A 16,974-nucleotide genomic window follows, 5' to 3' on the forward strand; every position below is an offset into this window, starting at 1 on the left:
CTATTACCATGAGATTTTACTTTCAACACAATTGGATTTTCCTCTAATTTGAAATTAGTAACTCAACATAACTGGATTTGCCTCTAATTTGAAATTAGTTTTCATATGGTAAAACAAAAGCCTAATTTTAAGTTTAGTTTAAACTAAAAAAGCAAAAAGTTGTTGATGTCATCGTGTTTTGAACCCATGAGCTGATGGAACTGAAAAAATATACTAACCATTGCATGACAAGCTCTTTATTGCAAAAGGTGGCAGACAATTTATTTAATTTAAATTATAGGATAGGCCTAGGCCTTACCTGGTCTCTATGTGGCTCTGCCCCTAGTCACAGGGCTATCTTCTATTGCTTGTCAATCTGTGATCTCACAACTTAGTTCCCTGTTTCCTATCAAGGACTTAGGACCTGCTCATTATTTTCTTGGTCTTAAAGTCAAAAGATCAGTTGCTGGTATCTTTGTTTCTCAAACAAAATATATTCTTGATCTTCTTCGGATAGCAAAGATGGATGGTGCAATACCATGCTCCACACCTCTGAGCACTTCTAAATTGAATCATACATCACCTCTTTTGGATAATCCAACTAAATGTAGGTCTTTAGTTGGGGGTTTACAATATCTTACATGGACTCGGCCAAATCTTTCCTTTGTTGTTAGCATTGTCTGCCAGTTTATGCACAGCCCACATCTCTCTCACTTGCAAGCAGTGAAATTTTTTTTGAGATATTTGAAAGGTTCCTTGGATATTGGCTTATGGTTTTCTAAAAATTCAAATCCTCTCAACATTACTGCCTTCTCAGATGCTGATTGGGCAAGCTGTTCACTTGACAAACGATCTACCAATGGTTTTTGAATATTTCTTGGACAATCCATTATTAGTTAGAGTGCTAAAAAGCAACCCCCAGTGGCAAGATCTTCCACATAAGCTAAGTATCAGTCTATGACCACTCCTGTTGTTGAAATAACTTGGATCTGCAAGTTTCTAGTTAACATTGGTTTGGTTCTTCCCTGCGCTTCCAAGTTATGGTGCGATAACATTTTAGCTATCTCATTAGCTAACAATCCCATCTTCCATGCCCACACCAAACATGTCAAAATTGACTATCACTAATATAAGGGAAAATGTCCTCTCCAAAGCTATCTCAGTACATTTTATATGTTATCAAGATCAAATAGTTGACATTTGCAAAAAGTCACTACCAAAACCAAGATTTCTTCTTCTCAGGCACAAACTGTCACTTTGAGTTCCTCAGTTCAGTTTGAGGAGGGCTAATAAGAATCATTTAGTAGAAAAAGGATAAAACTTTGTTTGTTAAATTGTTGAGATATTTTGTCTTTTCTGTTTTGGTAGTTATAGTTTGTTAGAGTATGGAGTCCACACATGTGCAGAGGTCAAGGCTTGTAGATATATTCTTGTAAACTTATTGACGAGTTGATTCCATATTATATATTTTACCCTATTCTTAGTGTAACTTGGTAATTATTTTGGTAGAATTTTGATACTTTCCTTTATATTTTCAACATAGGACATTCGAATTCTTCTGGAGCAAAACGCAACCAAACGGATGAATTTTGGAGTAATTCAAATTGAAGGACATTTGTGTGTTCCTTAACTTGTTTGTATCAAAATTTCAGCAATTTCTACCAAGCAGTTAGTTTTTGGCGATTAGTTAAAGGAGCAGTGCGTGTTGTTGGAAAATGATGTTTTGGGCTTAATTACGATTTTGGAGCCCAAGATGACCTTTGATGGGTTTGTGGCCTTCAGGAGAAGTGTCCAGAATAATCCAAGCTTTAAATCCAGCTATCTTGGGCTAGTTTTGGAGCTGATATTGGTCCAAAACGTGGTTGTGCAGAATTTTAGGCGAAATTACCAAGTAAATTTAGGATTATGTTTCATAATTTATTTTAATTTATTTGGTTTCCTAGTTTTATTCTAAGACCTTTTACTAGGAGGATTTAATTAGAGTAGTAGAAATAAGCCTTTTTGGCCGGCCCTAGTTTCTTGTTCTTTATGCAATTTTTGGAGAGAGGATTTTGGCCAAAGCTTATTAGAGATTTCAAGACTTATACTTTCAAGGTTTTTTCATTCTTTTTCTATTTCAATAAAGACTTTGTGATTTTTATTATGAATATGCGTAACCAATCCTCTATGCTAGGGTGAGGCCATGAGCCTTAGCATGAATATATAGTTTTTATTTAATTGCTTGTGATATTATACATGCATACTTTGAATTGTTAATCACTGTGTTTAAACTGTATTTGTGTCTTAATGATTAGCGACCATTAAGATGTTTACATAAGTAATTGTATGCAATTTCTGTGAAATGTCACCCTGAAATTGAGGAATGCTTCTTGTGGTTGGTAATTGTAATTTCACCTAGGGCGAATGTCACGTCTTAGGGGTTACATGGTTTTTCAAAGGGTTTTCACAAAGCGTAATGAGTCATGCATGTTTATATTTGCTTTGAATGCCACAGATGGATTGCATGTTTGATATACATTCTAGCTTGAATGCCACAAGTAGGATATACTTTAGGAAACCTAACCTTCAAAGTTGCATAGTTGAGAATCGGTTTCACGTTAATCTATTTAAATTAATCCCTGTGGAGAATGACTGATAGAGATTTTACCACACATGCAAACGGGTTAAAAACTCATACATTACTTGCAAGAATGACAAGGTTGTTGTAGTATAAACGGTTCTCGCAAAGTCGTTCTCCACAAGGATTATTCAATAATTCAAAACAAACCTAATTCCAATTAATTATTATAAAGCAGAAAGTTGAGATGATTGGTTTTATAACCTACTTAAATTAAAACAAATTTAATTAATAAAAATAAACTAATTTGCAATATTAAAGATGAAGGGAAAAGAAAACTGTTTTGGAAAAATCAAATTAAGAAAACACTAGGGTTTCACCATCACCTAGCAATTCTATGTATTTTTATCAATTACTTATGATCTATACATGCCACTTTGAAGGTTAGGTTTTCCTAATTTATATTCTACTTGGAACCTCCAACATAGAACATATATCTAACATGCAACCCGTCCGGACGTTCGGATCAAATCTGAACATGAGAGACTAATTATGCTTTATGAAAACCCTTTGAAAACCCATGCAACCCTTAAGATGTGGTGTTCATCTTAAGTGAAATTACAATTATTAATCACAAGAAGCCAGCATCAATTTCAGGGAACCTTCCGACCAAAATTGCATCAAATTACTTTTCTAAAGATCCTAATGGTGATCAGGCATTAAGACAATTGGATAGTTTTAATCACGGTGATCAATAATTCAAAGTATGCATGCAATCAATCATAAGCAATTAAATAAAAATCACATATTTATGCTAAGGCTTACGGCTTCACCCTAGCAAACGGAATTAGTTACGCATATTCATAATTGAAATCATAGAAAATATTATTAAGAATAAACGGAATGAAAATACCTTAAAGTAGAAAATCTCCAAGAACCCTAGCCAAATTCTCTGTCTCCCAAGATAGCATAAAAGAAAAGGCTCCCCCAAGATTAAGAACGGCCAAGCCTTTTAATATCTCCCTCAAGCTAACACAGAAACCCTAACCCTCAAGTATTTTATTCCCACTAAGAAACTAAATAATAATAAAATAAAATAGAAAATAAATTCCTAAATAAACTAGGAAAAACTGCACAGAAACTGTTCAGCCACGTTTTAGCCTCAAATCTCCTCCAAATCCGGCCCAAGATAGCTTGTTTTAAAGATAAGAACATTCTGAACATATCTCCAGAAGGTAATGAATCCATCCGAGGTCATCTTGGGCTCCAAAAAACGCAATTCAAGCCCAACACGTCACTATTCCAGCATTGTGCATTGCTCCTTTATTTTATTGTCAGAAAATCATCGCTTGCTAGAAAAATCTGATATTTTGATACAATCAAGCTAAGTGACTCATGAGCGTCCTCCAATTGGAATTACTCCAAAATTCGTCCATTTGATCATGTTTTGCTCCAGAGGAAGTCGAAAATCCTATATTGGAAATATAATTCAAAGTATCAAAATTCTTCCAAATTATTAACCAACATATACTAAGAATAGGGTTAAATATATAATATAAAATACACTCATCAAAATACCCCCAAACTTAGCTTTTTGCTTGTTCTCAAGCAAAACAAAACTAGAAAACAACAATAAACACTAACAAGCTAGAACTTAACTAAAACAAACTGACAAAAATTTTCACCTTCAAAGTTGCAATCCATAGAACATGTTAAAAATCAGAACATCTTTTCAAAATTCCAACTAATCCCACCACAGAGTCTAAGCCATTTAGAATCAATTAGAAAATAATTCACGAACTTCCTTTGGTGTAAAGTGAATCAACATAGCTAAGGAGACTCGACTAAAACCCTTACCTCTTGTCCTTCTTTATTTTACACATACTAACTTTAAATATAACTATTTTTCTTTTTCTTCTTGATCTTTATTTTATTTTATTTTTTTATTTTTATTTTTTAGTAACAGTAGTGGTCGTGCAATGTCGGTTCACTTAAGCTTTCGATCCGACCCATATAGCGAGCTTTAGGTCAATGACTCCCAAACCACTAGGGCTTTAGGGCACTAGGTGTAGAACACCCCTAAGGACTTATTAACCCGAGCTGAAAAGGCTACGAAACCAACTAACCACCCTGCCCCATGCCAAAACTCTACTGTTTGACGCGAGAATCACTGCTGATTAAGCAGGACTGGCCCGGTTACTAGGCAAAGTCTCGGGTGAGACAATTATTACTTTATAACACAAACTAACTTTACTTTATGTAGAACAAAAATTAAAAATGAAACTTAGACTAAAAGTAAGTGTTTCAATCTCACTCCCCACAAACAATGTTGATGTGAATGTGCAAGTTGTCAAAGTATAATTCATGAATTAGTGTCTAAGCAACGATAAATAAAAAAGACTCTAATGTGGAATTAATCTTCACCATGTCCATTTGTTATAATGTTTAAAATAATCGATGGATATTAACTTAAAAAGAATGAAAATTTTAACTTGACACAAAAATTAAAAACCTAAAATGTTATTTCCCACCCCCAAACTTATTTCACACGTTGTCCTTAAGGTGTGAAAAATAAATAGAAGAGACAAGAACATAAACAAAACTACTAAATCCTAGAAAATGTAAAACAAATATCAAAAATAAAGAAAATACCCTAAGCAAACAAAATAGGAAAGAGAAACAAGAAAATAAAATAAAAACAGAAAACAGAAAATAGAAGAAAAGAAAAATAAAAAAAAAAAAAAAAAAATGCAAGGACACACCTGGGCTTTGACAAATGTTGGGCCATGAGACACAAGGCCAATTGATTACCATTGGGGATTTATCCCAGCCCGCAAAGCAAAGGTCCAAGAGAACATTGGATTCCCCATGAGATGGTTTTAATGGCATGCCCGGCATGATAATTGGAAAATGGCGTGTGCAGGTTCCCATGTCTCAACCTCGAGGACGAAAAGTCACGATCAGTCTTCAATCTCAGTCAGTCAGAGCCAACGGCTCTCTACCTCTCCATTTGAAAACCACCCCCCTCAGAAAGGCACGGAACGCACATGATTTAGACAGATGGCACGCATCCATGCAATGAACTTCTTTGGATTCCCATTACACTTGCATCTCATCCGCCCATTTTTAGTACAAACAGTTAGGTACACACTAACTCATTGGAATATAGTTTGGTATTGACATTTTAGGGAAAATATTTAGGCACACTAATACATTATAATGTATTTCAGTATAGACATTTAGGTACTCAGACTCAATATAATATATTACGGTACCAATATTTCAGCACAAAAATTTAGGTAAACTAATTCCTTTTTTAAGTACGCTAATTCATTATAGTATATTTTAGTGGCTTGTTTTATTAACACTCCAAATATCATTGAATACATTTACATACTTAATACACTGCATATTTGTTTTTTTAATAAAAAATTATCTTAATAAATCCCACATACTTTCCCATAATACCTGCACACTCCACATTTTCAACATACATCGTACAATTCTACATACACACGATGCTTCACATCTTAGGTGCAAATACATATTTTATATTTTACTTTTGTGTAATCAGAAAACAATAAAATCGGGTTGAAGAAGAATGTGGGTTGTTGGTAGAAAATTGGATAGAATGCTTCCATGAATCATTGATAGAAAATCGAGACACTCTGAATGAGTTTTTCTTCTTATTGTTGCGGAGTTTTACAATGTGCACAGCTTAACTGGTGATTATATTCTTAGCAGCAAAGAGGTGTTCAATTTTGACAGTCTTCTTGTGATTGTATTCTAAGCAGCAGAGGTGTCCAATTTTGACAGTCTGCTTGTGATTATATTCTTAGCAGCGGAGGTGTTTAGGTTTTCTTAGCTTGAATCTAGAACAAGAGACTTGGAAATTTGTATATTGGTGGCATTTGAATGACTGAATTCGGCATGCAGCTCTATCACCAAGTATATTTCAACTTCTTCAGCTTGACACGCGGTTCCGAGGGCTACATAATGTATACAAATAAAACCAGTTTCAGTCTGGTAATGAAAGCTTTAGTATGGCTGCAAACTTGGTGTTCTTTTCTCATCTAAAGATTCAAGCAGGAGGTGGATGTCCAACTGGAAAAAAATAAAAGAAAATTGAAACGTTTGATCTAACCATCTTTTGGGATATACACGTTAAATGTGATTTGAGGTTATAAATATTTTTGAGATATACACATTAAAAGTGATTTAGGATGTATTTAAATTTCTTTTAAAATCTTATGATGTCGAAATTATCATTGCATATTAAGGTATATAAGTTACTTAATATTCAATTTTAATAGGGTATATTCAACATTATGTAGCGCGCTAATTAAAAAAAGCCTATTTTAGTACATTTATATATTTGCATAGTTTGTGAAACAAGAGAACACAAACGCTGAAATTTTTTATTGTATGTTTTACTGAAAATATGACTCTAGTCATTGAAATTTAATTTTCTACACATAAAACCTGACATAAGTTTTTACTCGAATAAAACTCATTGACTAAACTCCACATAAGCAAATTTATTAATTATTTTTGACATTACACATGTAAAAATTTTCAGATGCCTAAAATACCTTATTTGAATGTTTGATCACAATGAATTCCATGCGGATTATTAGGGTCAACTAATGATTTTACAAAATCAAGATTTACATATACATGTAGGGATTTGTTGGTTTGGATCAATTAATATCAATTTGATAATCATTTTTCAATTGGCACAAAGTTAGGGATTTTTCGGTTCAGTCTTTTCTTTTCTTACCAAATTTAAGAAGGAGAAAAGCTTATGGTTTTGGTACACTCGAATTTTGTCGCATCCTGGCCTGGCCCCCATCACATCCCGAGCTCGACTTCACTGTAGCCCGACCACGTCCTCACGGTTTTGTTTTTGGGAACTCACATGAGAACTTCCCAATGGATCACCCATCATGGGATTGCTCTCTTGCGAACTCGCTTAACTTCAGAGAGCTCGACTTCATTGTAGCACGATATTGTCCGTTTTGGACCCGACCACGCCCTTACGGTTTTGTTTCTGGGAACTCACATGAGAACTTCCCAATGGGTCACCCATCATGGGATTACTCTCTTGTGAACTCGCTTAACTTCAGAGTTCCTACAGGAATCCGAAGCCAGTGAGCTCTCAAAATGCCTCGTGCTAGATAGAGATAGAAATATACATATAAGGCTTACATCATTCACTTCCCTTGATGATGTGGGATGTTACAAATTCCAATTTACCATTATAATTTACGTACTTTCTATTAATGTACCCATTATTATATTATAGGTAAATTACCAACAAAATAAGAGAATTTTGTTGGAACATATCATGGGTAAATGTTCAGAGAAAAAAAAGTATCATAGGTAAATTGCCAAAAGATATATGAGAATATTTTTTGTACATACTGTTGGTAGATTATCTATAATATGGCACTATTATTTATGTACGTAAATTAGTAGAGACGTTTTACTATTATATGGCTGGAGAATAATTTACCCTGAAAAATAATGTAGTCAAGATTTAAGGTAATGCATTAGATTGTTATAGAGATTAAAAAAAAAAAAAAAAAAAACTACTAAAGTTACTCAGTACTACGGTCTGATATTATTTTTCTTTACTTGTAAGTGATAGGTATTAGGTTCAAATCTCATGGATGGCGAATTCGATTCCAAATTTGCCCATTGTATGACTTAGTCGAACTCCCTCATTCCTCAGTTTAAAATATATCGTTTACTAAAAAACGTTAGGATGATTAATCAGATTTTAATGCCCTTGATTGAAACTAAAATTCAAGTGTGTGAGAAACGGAATAAAAGGGTTGTGGCAAAAACTGTAAATAATTTGTAATAGTATATATTCTTCTGTGGCAATTTATTTGACATTTGGGTTTTTGTTGAATGTTTAATTATATGTGGGTTTAAGTTTAGAAAACATGAGTTTTGAGGCATCTCTAAAGAAACCCTATGTTTTGTTACTTGAAGCCTGCATGTACATGCACTCGCCTTGACGAGGATTGAGGAAGAGCCAATCTGGGTTACCGGGCTAATTAAATTGTCATCCCTGAATATTAAAAGTGTACGCAGAAGTATTCGAAGAACAAAAAATGTAACAGCTTTATTCTCAGTTCTTTTATATATCAAGGCAATTCACATATTCCTCGACTTGAGAATCATATCACACCATGCAGCAGTCTTAGTCCTTTATTTTCCGAAAAGCTTTCAATTGTAAATCGTCTTCCAAGGATTGTATTTGTAAAATAAAATAACCTTATAACTTGCAGCAGAGGCCGTAGGCTGCGATTCATCCTTGGCCTTAACGATAAGTTCATAGTATGTACCTCCTAAAAGCAATAAGGATCTGCCCGAAACCACGCGCTCAAACACCAACTTCGTTTTCGCTTCCTTGTTATGCTCTGAGACTGAGAACTGTGCAAGTTTTATAATCTCTGGGTCGGTGGTGTTTACGGTTCTCCAGCCCCCATCAAACTCTTGTGGGGTTATGTCAGCGTCAGCCAGGGCGACGGCGAAGGGAAGGATGACCAGCGTGTTAGGGTGATATTATATGCATGTTTTATACCTCTTTTACTTATTATTTGGTCATGATTTTATATTAAATTGGTGAGTTTGATATGTTTTGTGTGAGCTTTGTAGAAATAATAGTCGGAGATAAATGTGATTTTTTAAGAAGAATTATAAAGAAAGTATGAAGGAATAGCGAAGTGGACTGCTGCTATGTGAGAGTTGTGCTGGAATTTGGGCTTTAATCCCCTTATTAAGAGGCAGGAGGGAGGGGGAGGGGGCGGGCGGTAAGAGGGGTTTTCGTTTTCTTTTGGAGAGCCTAAGCAAGAAAGGTGGAGAACCCAGCGCCGCAAGGATTTTTGGGAGAGGCTCCAAGTTTTTCCCAGTGCATATACGCACTCAAATACAAAGTTGGGGTTCAAGATTTATCCCATGTCATCGAATTCATTCATGTTTGTTATTAGTTTGATCACGAACTAAGTCCTTTTGCTAGGACTAGAGTGTACTCTTATCATGAACATATAATCCTCGTTATTATATATTAATCTCAATTATTTTCCACGTTGCGTAATTGTTATTGTGCTTTGTCATTATCAAATAACGATGTTAGGCTATACATGTTTTCCACTACTAAAAGGCTTATTCCCTACCCTTTTGTGTGCTCCATTAACCCCATTGAAGCCAAATACTTAACCTTTTCTTTCATCACCCACATAAATTCTTATCCACTCTACCCTATATCAGCCATACCATATAGGTTGAGAGATACCAAGGTGATACCAAAAGAAATCAAGGTTGAGTTCTACATCAAATTAGTGGCGTGTACTGAGGTACCATGTGTCTTATTATTATTATTTCTTGTAGTTATTTCATTTAAAAAAAAAAAGAAGAGAAAAAAAAAAAGTCAAGAAAAAGAAAAAGAGAAATGGTACCATTCATATAACATGAGTCCTGGACGCCACAAATTGTATATCAAGGTTCAAAGGGGTGCCAAGCTAACTACATATGAAAAGTCTTGGTGTTTCTCAAGTTCTTGTGTTTCCTTATCCTTTCTTTCTTAGCCCAAATACCTAGCCTTACGTTACAACTGTTTCAAAGACCTAACGGATTTATGGGGAAGTCTAGCTTATTTGGTGAAGCTTGATAGCTATGTTCTTAGTATTCGATTCTTTTCATGAGATATGTTTTCAGAAATGGCTATTTTTCAATGTTGATCATATGTGATTATATATTGATTCCTTTTGCATAAAATCATCACATATGCTTGTTAAGAGAGAAAGCCTAGGTTCTGTGAGAAAATTGAATGATATCTAGTGAGGCTTAGAGTCGAGGCAAATTTGTACACACGCCAAGTGTGGATGTTTTTAAGCCCGAGTGCTTGGGATGTTGGCTACATACTTTCCATTGTGATGCATTGACTTATAAGGGCATAACTTTAGTTTTGGAAGTGTGATTGGCATGCATTGGCTTTCATTAATTGTTGGGAGTGATAACTATAACACCTTTGCTTTTCAGTAAAACGTTTGTGGGTAGCGTAACTGGTAAACTCTCAGGAGACACAACTCCTCCGACTAGGGACACCCAGGGGTTTAAAGGCTTGTTACACATGCTCAGTGCAATCGTTTCGCCAGTGAAAGTGGGTTTAGTTAGACTTGTTTTAGTCAGTTTCTTATTTTTGTTTTATGTTTTGCTCGAGGACTAGCAAAAGATAGGTTTGGGGGTATTTATTAGGGTGATATTATATGCATGTTTTATACCTCTTTTACTTATTAGTTGGTCATGATTTTATATTAAATTGGTGAGTTTGATGTGTTTTGTGTGAGTTTTGTAGAAATAATAGTCAGAGATAAGTGTGGTTTTTTAAGAAGAATTATAAAGAAAGTATGAAGGAATAACGAAGTGGACTGCTGCTTGTGAGAGTTGTGCTGGAATTTGGGCTTCATAAAAAGTGGCGTTGGACTTTTCCAAGAATGAGAAGGTTTTTAATCCCCTTATTAAGAGGCTGACGAAGGGGGAATAAGTGGAGTTTTCTTTTGGAGAGCCTAAAACGTGTGCCGCAAGAAAGGTGGAGAACCCAGTACCGCAAGGATTTTTGGGAGAGGCTCCAAGTTTTTCCCAGCGCATATACACACTCAAATACAAAGTTGGAGTTCAAGATTTATCCCATGTCATTGAATTCATCTATGTTTGTTATTAGTTTGATCATGAACTAAGTCCTTTTGCTAGGACTAGGGTGTACTCTTATCATGAACATATAATTCTCGTTATTATATATTAATCTCAATTATCTTCCATGTTGAGTAATTGTTATTGTGCTTCGTCGTTATCAAATAATTGGCCATTATTTGTGTGAATAACTATATTGTGACTGACAGGTTGAGTTTAGTAGATTGCTTCTTATAACAATTACCATGAATTACATAATTGAGTAGACCTACTGGTTATGATTTGTGTAGTATCGTGCAATTATCCATCGAGCATAAAGGGTTTCGGTTATCTACATATGTGGCTAGACATAGCATGGGTAGATAGTTAGAAACACGGTTAGTATATTCTGACAGGAAATATTGACGAATCAAGGGATAATTGCTAGCAACATGAGAATAATTTGATGTTAATATGAATAACGGGATTAGATGGGATTGAGAATCAGGAACCTGATGTCTTAGTACTTCCATATATTAATCTTGCATAATTCATTCACTTTTACTTCATGTTCCATCAATTATTATTTTTACGTTCATTTCATTTCTTTGCACATTTGAAGTTGTCATAGGAATCCTTCTTTTATTTAAGTTTAGTTTGAAGTCAATCTCAATAGTAAATTTAGGTTAATCCGATCCTTGTTTGAACAACACTCTACTTATCATTATATTACTTGGACGATATTGTACACTTGTAATTATCAACAACACAACGCAACAAGTGCAAGCACGTAGTTGACAGAACGCATCGTGACTTTGCTTTGTATTGGAGTTCCCTAAATTTCTAATGTTATTTTAGTTATTCGACTCTAGTCCTTGTGGGAGTGGGAGAGACATGTTTGTGCATGATTTATATATAGCACTGGTTGGGCACGGACAAAGAAAGAAGAATAGTACTTGGCTACCCAAAGATGAGTAGGAACTCCTACTTAAAATTCTTAGTGTTTTAATTGCGGAGCTTTGTGCTTATAATCAAAACCGTTCATACTATGAATCACATTGTAAAGATCATCTCTGCAAAACTTAGATTAATACTAAGGTCGCTTAGTCAATCTATTGTAGCAAATACATAGACGGTTCATAATGCTTTTACCAATACTGTTCATTTGTTTTTAAATAGTTTGATGACTAAATGACCTTAGTTTTAATTGATTTATTGCATAGGCGATCTTTATATTGTGATTTATAATATAAACAGTTCTGATTATAAACACGAAGTTCTATAAATTGACGACGAATAATTTTGAGTATGAGTTCCTACTCATCTTTGAGTAGCCAAATATTGTTCAAGAAAAAAAACAATCGAAGGATGAATTTGGTCAATTATTTTTCAGATTTTGTTTCTCCAATGAAAAATGAAATTAGGTAATAAGAAGTAAATGTGGATGGTTATTTCAAGATACATTGCATAAGTAGCGCTTTGTAGTTTTCGAATGAATCGAACTAGTCTTCTCGTTATGATTCTGATTTATATTCATTTATTCAATAGATAATATATGATTCATACTCATATTCATGGAAATTTTGATTAATTAGCATACAAATTAATTTGATTTTTTTGTTGATAAGAAACGTTTTAATCCCCGTTTCATATGTAATTAATGTTATTGATATAGAAAGGTGTTGGAAATCATTTCAAGAAAACTAATAGCCAAATCTGCCAAACTGAAGTTTGGCATATATATCACTATTACATTTGTTCCAAACTAAGTTTATTTTTCAATTACTTTGATATTTCATAGACGTAGTACGCAGACACATAGAACTACATATCAAAACTTTCATAAAATTATGAGTACCCAAACTACTGTGATTGTGAGATTAAAAGCAAGCCATGCTGCTAGAGTTTTAGGACTATCAACATCACAATACTAACTTTTTGTTGGAGAATAAAATCTTACATCGATCATAAGACTATAATTAATATATGAGAGTTTCCACCTTTAATATACTTGGGCTTTTTGTTGATGCGTAGTGGACTTGCATGCCCTGTAAAGTTGATCATATTTAATTTCATTGGAAGTCTAAGTTTATATCATAGTTTATTGAAACTTTAAAAATTATCTATATACTAAAACCCAACAGAATGGCACTGTTCATCCTGTGAGAGAGCGCACTGTTCACCAACAGTGAAACGGCGGAACTGCCCTTGGTTTTTGCTTGGTTCCCGTACTGTTCACACTTTGCTACAGTAAGAAAAGTCTATTTTGTCCTTGCTACATGCGCATCTCTCATTCCTCCGTCTCTGGTCTTTTTTTTTTTTTTTTTTGTTTTTTGGGTTTTTGCCCTGCTTTTTCAGTATATGCTTTTCACGTGTTGATCATCGGCATTGTTTCTGTTTAGAGGATTTTACCCTTGCTGCCCACGCGTCCATCATCGTTGAAGGTGCCTATTCTCGACTCTTCTGCGTCATTCCGCTCTCTCTTATCTAAATCCAAAAGATTAGATTGCAACTTCTCAAACTCTCTCTTGCACCGCCACCATCAGGCCTTAGCTGCAAGAAGGTTGGGTCTCGAAAGAGGTCGTTTTGTAAAATGCTCTCTACTTAAGGCAAGTAATTTGAAATTTTGGTCCTATTTTTTTTTTTTATTCAAATGTTTAGTTGCAGAAATTTTAAATTAATTTGTGTTCTTATGTGTAGGGTTTCAGGTGCTTGAGGTTCCTCTCTCTCACTTTTTTTATTCAATTCATGATCAAATTTCATTTGTATGAATGTTGGATCAATTGCTTTCGACAAATTGTGCACTTTGTTTACTTCGATTAATTTTTGTGGTTTGATTTGGTGAAATTTTGGGAAAATCCAAGTTCTAGACTTCCCAAACTTGGCCTCCCTTCTCGGCTGTGGAGTATCAACCGGTACACTTGAAATTCCCAAACTAAGTTGAAATATTTGAGAAATGCAGAGTGAACAAAAGAGAAAAGGAATTTTAGAGAAAGTAATATAATAGTTGCTCTGTAATTGTATGAATGAATTAACTATTCAATATAGAGAGTTAACAATTTATACAACAACTAATCACCTTGCTTAGCTCTCATGGCACATACTTAACAGACTAAAAACACTAACAATCTCTAAACTGATCTGCTGAGCTGGACCATTAACCTCTGTTTATGTCCCAGCCACTCATCTTTCGGCTCTTATCACTATTTGCAAAATCTAGAGTTGCAGAAACCCCATTCTTAATGAATATTATTTTTTGCTGATAATTAATTGATGATTAATCTATTCCATTATTATTATTTTATCGTCAAATACTTTGAATATTCATTAGCAAAAGATATAGGGTTAATTATTTAATGAATACAATTTTGATGGTTGATTGCATTTCGTCAGTTATAAATATGGTGAATCCATTATTCAATACTAGCTGAATAATCATAATGCTTTGGCCACTTATCTTGAATTCTGTTCAAATTGATGAAGTCGCATGTTTCTTAAATGGAAACCTGTGTTCTTTGAATTTGGCTTTTACAATTGAAGTCAAATTGACTCTGGCTTCAGCGACATTTGTAAATCTTGTGTTCTGAAAATTACTCTACACATCGTGACCTGCATTTCTAACTATTTATTGGTCTATACTTTAGAGATAATGTACATCATTTTACTTTTTGTTATGCATGTGACTGTGATCTTGAATATTTGATATTCTTTGAGATTTTCAGCATTCAGGTTTTGAAAATTCTGAACTTTATTCTTTTGTTTTTTTTCCTGTTTTATCAAGAATTGAGCCATGGTCCTTTAAACAACATTTGGGGCAAGCTGTTTTTATCCCTGCTGGATGCCCTTTTCAAGTCAGGAATCTTCAGGTAGTTTTCTTTGTAGCTAAATTAATATTTTTGAAGTGCCAACTCCGGGTTATTTAATGAAAACGTGAATGGTTTATATTGACTAGACAAGTAATTTATTTAAAGCATCTAATTGTACTTGCATCTGTATTAGTTTTATTTTTTGGTTGTTCAAGGACGTCACATAGCAAAAGTTAAGTCATCTAATACTACAACGTACATATACTACAGAAAGAAGCTATCTTAATATTGGATGACTTAACATTCTCTGTTGTTTATTTTTGAGTTTTCATTAACCTGTATCTTAAAAAATAGTTATTTTTGAGTTTTGTAGGCCATCACTTTTATCAATTGTCAAATGTGACTCAAAAACTAATCCAAAAGCTTTAAAAAAATTTACTGTTTGATAATTTCCTTTCCGAAATTCTAATTATGTTTATACTTTTGTCAGTCATTACCTTTTTTGTAAGTACTCCAAATTCACATTGTATTTCAATAAATTTTAAACGCTTTGTCTTATTTTATTTTCCATTATTTTGCAAGAAACCAAAGCCTTTCCATGCTCGAGAGTTAACGTGTGCTTAAGAATTAATCTGTTTTGTTTGATCATTATGTTATAATACTATATGTGGTTGCAAATTAGAAAAATGTAGGGAGACAGATCAGTTATAAACAAATTAGCATGGTTCATCCTAATGCTATATAAGTTAGGTTGCTGATTTGTTTCCCCATTTCTTCATTGGTGATTTGTGTTTTCAGTGACTTTCCATTCGTGGGTAATAAGTTTTTGTCAAGAGTTAATGTGTTCAGTTCTTTTTCTTTTTAAATTTCTGTTATGTGTGGTTCTGTGTCATGTGATTGGAGTGTCATGTGATTAGAGGTTCCAAAAGAGAAACATTACTTATTTTATTTGGTCAAATGAGGGGGGAGGAAGTTCTGTTCAATTTTGGTTTTTCCAATGGCTTAGGTAGAAATTATGTCACTATTGATATTGCAGGTGTACATCTTGCAGAAATTACAAGGTATGCTACAATATATACTTCTTTGGTAGATTTGATTCAAATTGATAGATTTCAGTAAGAAAGAAACTTTTATCTTTTCTTTCAGTTAAGGACTCTTGGAACTTCAAATTTGTAAAAGATGTCAATATTAGAACAATGGCAATAGAACCGCCAATCCATATGATTGTAAACAGATTTCAACATATATCTAAATACTATTGCAGATCGTATGTATTTAGATCTTTTCACATGTTTTATACAATTTTAAAACCTGCAGCATTGCGCGGGCACCTTTGCTAGTTTAATCTAAACATATCAAAGGCCCATTTAGAAATTTAAGCGAAACAAAATCATTATGTCAAGAACAATACCTATTGTTTGGGTTGAAGTTGGGCATTAGGCCTGTTCGAAGCCCAATTCTTTGAAATTCACTTGGTTTGCATAGTGGGTATTTAATTTTAACACAAATGAACAGTAGGCATCCCAAATTTAAAAGTGCTTTTGACGTGGCATGATTGGGCGGCAAGATCACCCTCGTTCACAATGTAAAAGGAGATTTGTAGTAAGGTTTTATAGAGAAAAACACTTTTTCAATGGCAAAAATGTAGATATAAGAGGATCAAAGCTCAAGTATCCAATTGAGAAACTCATCATTTGATAAAATCTCATCAACTACTTGAACAGAATTGAGAACTTACTTTGGAAGAAAGAGGCAGTTTCTATAAGAGGGTAGCGGAGAGATAGAAGAAAGGACACTAACACAACATACAAAAAGACTTCTAAAACTCTGCAACCTACTTTTCATACATTCGTTTTGTAGTTCAAATATTTCTTTGTATTTATAGCTCTACAACCTCCTTTGTAGTATTGATATCCTACAATAAAGTTTTCTTCTCAAAACACACCTTGT

General features: G+C 34.0%; 1 long non-coding RNA gene across 1 annotated transcript; it reads left to right on the forward strand.

Moving 5' to 3' along the window:
* Window positions 1-14,089: 14,089 nt before the first annotated feature.
* On the forward strand, window positions 14,090-16,298 carry LOC103939662. Its single transcript, XR_007257983.1, has 2 exons — window positions 14,090-15,084; window positions 16,061-16,298. It is a non-coding gene; the product is annotated as an uncharacterized LOC103939662 (long non-coding RNA).
* The last annotated feature ends 676 nt before the right edge of the window (window positions 16,299-16,974 follow it).

Source organism: the organism of the source record quoted next, unplaced genomic scaffold (assembly GCF_019419815.1).
Source record: "Pyrus x bretschneideri cultivar Hongxiangsu unplaced genomic scaffold, Pyrus_bretschneideri_v1 Contig2, whole genome shotgun sequence".
Lineage (NCBI taxonomy): Eukaryota > Viridiplantae > Streptophyta > Magnoliopsida > Rosales > Rosaceae > Pyrus > Pyrus x bretschneideri.